The sequence below is a fragment of the Manis javanica genome, chromosome 16, assembly GCF_040802235.1.
Source record: "Manis javanica isolate MJ-LG chromosome 16, MJ_LKY, whole genome shotgun sequence".
In the NCBI taxonomy this organism is placed as follows: domain Eukaryota; kingdom Metazoa; phylum Chordata; class Mammalia; order Pholidota; family Manidae; genus Manis; species Manis javanica.
This window is the reverse complement of record NC_133171.1, coordinates 39267574-39273748: the sequence shown is the minus strand read 5'-3', so window position 1 is coordinate 39273748 and position 6175 is coordinate 39267574. Positions and strand designations below refer to the sequence as shown.

Here is a 6175-nt window from a genome sequence, read left to right as displayed (position 1 = left end):
CCATTCTTAATTGCTCCATATGAAATATGAAAATGAATAAAAGTATGTTGTATCCATGCTAACATGGTAAGTGAATATGCAGCTATTAGATGTTCACCTGGATCTCCAGGAAGATTTTCTGGATAATAACACAGTCCCAGTGTTTGATATTGAACAAAGTATGTAGTCCCCAAAAAAGAAAAAGAAAATCCTTCTTGTAGTCAGGCCATTCCAGATCAAACAAAATAAAATCAAACCTCCAAATTCTAATTACAGAAAGTAGAATGTATCATATCAAAATAGTGATTTATGATATAGGGCACCACAGAAAAAAATAGAGCATTATTATCCTTTCAACTCAAGAGCAGGATAAGATCGATTTGCTTTTATCCTTTAAGTGACTGCTGGTAAGTTTAGGTTTATATGACCAATGGTAGGACTTACTAAAATGATAATCAGTAGTATGAATTTCAGTTTTACTTGAGGTTGGTATATCATATATTGGTGAGAAGTTTTATTTCATTCATGGGTTGCTATCTTTTTCTCTTACAGGTAGCAGAAAATTCCTCTTGAATTGAAATGACAACAAAAGCCCACATTTAACCAATCAAAGGTACTGTAAATGGTACACTGTTGATTTGATTTCCTAATAGTCTGGAGAACCAGCCTAACTATTATCTTGAGTCTTCACTGGAATTTATTTTAAAAGCTACACAGTGGTTTGTGACTTTTTGTTCTAGAAAAATTGAAGAAGAGGATTCTTTATATCTCTCGTATTTCATTTTAAAGTAATTATGTAGATGCCATGTTTACTGTTAGCATTACCATTTAGAACTATGACTTCCCAGTTTTAGTTCAGTTTCCATCTATTAAAAGTAAATATAGAAGAGTTTACCGCCTGATGGAAACGAAAAACTAACTGTAATGTCTTTTAGCACAATAACTATGCTTGTTATGATGATTTTAGCTGAACTCACTGGGACAGATACAATGCCTGAATAGCTGTGTCTACAGAATGGCAGCATACAGACCATTTGCTGGGGGAAAAAAATGCAGTAGTACATCTCCCTTGTTTTGCTTATAAACAATGAAATATATTTTTAAGGGAGGCTACTACTTGATCAACTAGATCTAGGGTAGTAGAATGCAAACATACCCTTGGGTTTCAGCACATGGGTGCTGTCATCTTTCTGTCTCTTTCTAGTTGAATATGTCCATTTATGTTGCTTGGGAAAAGACAGCTACTGCAATATGAAGCATCAGTACTAAATCTGAATGATGCCCAATTAGGAAGGAGCCATGAAAGGAGAATATTGACAGGAGCACCTTACAAGCTTGGCTGTGTCCGTATAGCAGGAGACCCCAATCAGTTGTTGGATCTGCTTAATCATAATTAGAGGTGGTAGTCGACTCCGATGCAGCCTACTAAGCAGAACAGATCTGGAAAATATAATGCAGAACAAAGACTAAGCTGCTTCAAGGGCCCTAGACTAGGGAGCAGATTACTGCTGTGAAAAACTACCTAAGTATCTGATGTCTTTTCTCTTGGGCTACGTGGATACACTTCTCATTGAGAAAATGGATGCATGTGGATAGCTGTGGGATCCATTCATGATCTTTTCTGTGCTGTCTAGACAGGTTGAAGAGGGTGCATATTGGTTTAGTGACTAATGCTGACTATATACAATCACCAGATTCAAATTGGTCAATGGAGACTAACCACAGTGCCCAAATCAGCTGTGCTGTGGCTGGGTTAGTTCACCTTTGTTGTGACCTGGCAGCCTGGGTGTTTGGGTTCTGACAAAGGAACGAGTTACCACAAACCCTCTCTGAGGCTGTGGTGGTCAGTAACATACTGGGACACATCCTGGTGCCCTTCCTAGTGCGTTGGGGCTGTGATAATGGCACCATTGGAAGACTTCAGGACTTTGGCCCACTTAGAGGAGTTGTGGCCTTGCCTCCAAGCAAGTGGCTCTGATCTGCACGACTGCTGTTGTCACTGGGAACATTTTGGAGGGTTTATCAGACATGGAAGCATGTGTCCTGTAGTCAGCACCTTTTACCACCAGTCCAAACACGATGCATTTGTGGGCCACCAGGGGCTGCAGTGTTTTGGAAACTCTAGATCTGTGTATGCTTGTAACTCGACATAAGGTCTTATCCACTCTACTGCTAGGGACACAGGTCAGATAAGTGGTTTTTGAACCCCTTCCATTCGTTGACAGTTATCTCATTGGTAGGACCTTGCCCACCCCTGTGTCTTCCGCTTGAGCTTAGTGAGCCAGCAAAGGGACTTTGTGAGATTCCTTGAGTGATGGTAACTCCTTTATGATTGGAAGAGTGGTGATTGAGTGTGGGTGTTGGCAAAACCCTTGTATCTGCTCTATGGGCATCAGACCCTTGAGTGCATCCTGATCTAATTTATTGTTGGGAGTGAGAATCCATTAGTTATATTTGTTAATCTGTTAACCTAGATTCAATACCATAACTTTTCTTGTCTAGAAAATCAGTGTGTTAGAAAAGCAGCTTTGACCCCTCAGCCATTATGTCTGTCTGCCTTTCTGACTTGTTTTGTTACAAACATGTGTTGAGTGCCCACTGTATTTCAGTTATTTAAAATAAGTATACTATGCATATATACATTTGAGATTATTTCAAACTGGGAGAAAATCTTGGTTTCCATCTGTATCAACATTGAATGAAAGATACCATTGGTCTGAGATGTCATCATTATGGGGCTATTTACTGAGCATCATGTGCCAGATACTGTTCTGAGTAGGTAGCACTGAAGAAACGGTTAGAAATACATGTCTTGATAGAGGTTACATTCTGTCTAGGGGAATCAAGGTGGGACAGAACATAAACAAAATCCATCAATAAAATGTATGATATGTTAGATGGTTGACAAGTGTGACTGAGAAAAAGAAAGCATAGGAGGCCTCACTGAGGTGATATTTGAGCACAGGACTGAAGGAAGTAAGGGAATGGAGAATATTGCTGGCAGATGGAACAGCAAATGAATCAGGCCCTGATTCTAGGAGTGTGCCTAGCATATTGAAAGCACAGCAAGGCAAGTGAGAGGCTAGTGAGAGATGAGGTCTGACGAGTAATGGGGGAGGGTAGGTCAAAGAGGGTTTGATTGTTGTTTTTGTGGGCTTAGGTAATACATCTGAGTCTCTTGAGCTACTTGGAATATTGTGGCAATTCTTGCGAAGGACTGGCTACCCGGGGAAATTGTTGAATAAAATTTCTAATATCCATAAAATTATTCCACATTCCAGTATCTCTATACAAGGTTATACTGACATGTGTAGAAGAGGACAGATAACAAGTGGGCAGCAAATCCCTTTGTGGGGAAGAACAAAGCTTAGGTAGGAAGTACTCCTCATCGTGGTAGGTTACTAGATAGTATTTTACCTTGTCTTCAGAAGACTGTGACTTAGCAATTTGACAAGAACAGCTGCTTATGAATTTGCCAGTATAAAAATGTTTAGGAACATTTTACTTTTTAAAGAGTCCTGTATTTTTTTTTCTTGCTTGTTTGAGCCACATCTAATATTTATTATTTTCCCCAAACAATAAGTGAACCAGATAATTTTGCACAACAATCTCAGTATAAATTGAGAACAGTTTTTGGAGCAAGGGATTAAGTTTGATGATAACATTATATAGATAGCTAGATGGATGGATAAATAGATAGATAGATAGAGTCCTATTTGCCCTGTATTAGTCTAAATTAAATCATGACTCCTGGATGAAATATCTATTATATCTACCCATCAAATGTTTGTCCCTGTGACAGCATTACACTAAGCCAACAGGTAACATTTTAACATTATGAACTAACAGAGATACAGCTTTCTTTCTTACTCATCCCCAAAAGTGAATTTTTTTCTTCCTATGTTGCCATTATCATCTTGATACAATTCATGGTGGCTCTTAGATTGCTCCAAGGGGTGTGGATAATGTACTGCTCTTTAAAAAAAAAATCCCCTTTCTTCTACAGCAGGGGTTTTTAATTGGAATTACCATCTAGAGGGTCCATAGCAAGGCTTCAGTGGTTGTTCTCTTTTCCCCTTGGTATCGTATACATGTGTTTATGTATATGTCCATGTGTATATTTCTCTGAAGAGAGAATTCTGACCCTCATCAGTTTCTCAAATGGGTGTGTGATTGGAAAAACATTAAATCACTTGTTTAATAGAAAACATTTTAGTGAGTGTTGAGTGGCATAAGACACAGCATGAGCTCTCCATACAGGAAGAGGCATGGCTGGGGCATTGAGTGCATTCATATCAGTTAGCAGGCTTGAGACTTTGTGTACCAACCACACTGCTAAGGAAATAAGGAAATAATCTAAAGAGGGAGCACATTTCAAAGGAAAAAATAAGAAGAGTTTTCCAGGGACTGATGGATTCACTTATGGACCCAATTGTGGGGCAAAGATGGATGGAAGGAAGAATTTTGAACTCTCCATTGTCCATTGGTAGCTCTCCTGACTTGGAGGGATGTACTGTCCTGCAGGTAATTGTGTAAGCGTTCAAATACCTTTTTAAGGAGCCCAGCCCTCACTGGATTTCAGAAATTGAGCATATTGTGGAAACAGGACATGAGTGGTTTCTGTTGTCAAGACTTGTAGAGCAGGAACAGCTGTTGTATAGAAGGGAAGAAAGGAAGCTTCATTTTGGAATTTTTGTTTTTTAATTTCATGTACCTGGTGGACATCAAAAATAAATGTTTGTGGCAACTAAAGAAGAGATGTCTTAGACTATCCTTATGAGGATCTCTCAGGAGATTAAAGACAGGGCAAGAGTAGAAAATGTCATTGATGGCAGAACAAGAGAAAGTGGATATTTTACCCTCTTCTAGTTATGAGGCTTAGAACCTAGGAGGGCCTTGGACTGGAAGTGTTGCAGAATACAGATGAATATGAAATCCCTTGGTAGGTTGGGGGGATTGCCACACGTGCAGCATATTTTACACAGCAGCTGCCCAGACATGGGGGTTTGTGAGAGGAAGCGGTAATAGCTGGTCTAAACCATAAGCTATAATGAAAATATTTTATGACCAGTTTGCAAAGATTATGTAAAACCAATAATAAGCGTGGCCAGCAATGGTGACAGAAAAAGAATTTATTATATAAAGACTTGCTGGGGTGATATAAATGCCGAAGTCTATAGATTATTAAAGGATCAAAGAAGAACAGACTGAAAGGAAAAAGAAACTAGTAATAAAAGGAGAAAATACATAGAAAAATTTTGTTTAGTGTTTTTAATTTAATGCAACAATATGTTATAGCAACGAGGAAGATATAAGGATGAATAAGAAATATTGGAGTCTTCAAGGAGCTTCTAATATACCTACATAGTTTAAAAGCAAATACTGTAGTATAGATATGTTATACAGTTCTAGCACATACAGAACACTTTGCTAGGGGCTTCAGGGGATGCAGAGAGGAATCCTTATCTGGAGATTAGTTTACACCAGTGAGGGGAGCTAAGTCCTGCATACAACTAACCTTCACATATGCAAGAATATGTTAATTGCCACTAGAGACAGTGGTATCCATATTCAAAGAAGGCGAGCTCCTATCTGATCAAGGGAAATCGGAAAAGGCTTCAGAGAGGAGGTGACATTTACAGAGGGCTTTGAAGGATGTAGAGAACTTTGTCAGGCTACTAGATATAAGGAATAGATGCAAAAATATTGTAAAATTATTTGGTTTGGTGAGAAAATACTTGTATGTATGAGTATGCTTTGAATGAAAAATCATCAGTAGCATCACCTTCTTTGGTGTTTTATAACTAACTGCAGATAATTACCCTTTGAGAGGCATGGGGAAGACAAGTTAATCCTTGAATGTCTCCTGACTCTATAATCCAGTGATTTTCTGATCCTGCACCCATGGAATGTAATTTAAACGCTTATCTATTTAAATAAAATTTATAACAGTACCTTAAAAGGACTTAAAAAGTCTGATAAATGCCTTTGTTAGTGATAATAAATGCAACCATATTTTACTAAATTCTCCCCAAAACCTTATGATTTATGGATAATTCTTTTCATTTTTTTCAATTTTAATTTTTTTATTGGAATGTAGCTGCTGTATTATATTGATTTCAGATGTTCAGCATAGTGACTTGCTAATTATATATATTACTAAAAGCTTGCCACAGTAAATATAGTTAACCCCGAT

The 6175-nt window shown here is 38.1% G+C and overlaps 1 long non-coding RNA gene across 1 annotated transcript in view; it reads left to right on the top strand.

The window, feature by feature from the left end:
* Positions 1 to 545: 545 nt before the first annotated feature.
* LOC140846809 (uncharacterized) overlaps positions 546 to 6175 on the top strand; it is a 319154-nt gene continuing 313524 nt past the window's right edge. Inside the window, exon 1 of the long non-coding RNA XR_012126245.1 lies at positions 546 to 592. This is a non-coding gene — a long non-coding RNA (uncharacterized lncRNA). The remainder of the gene's footprint in view (positions 593 to 6175) is intronic.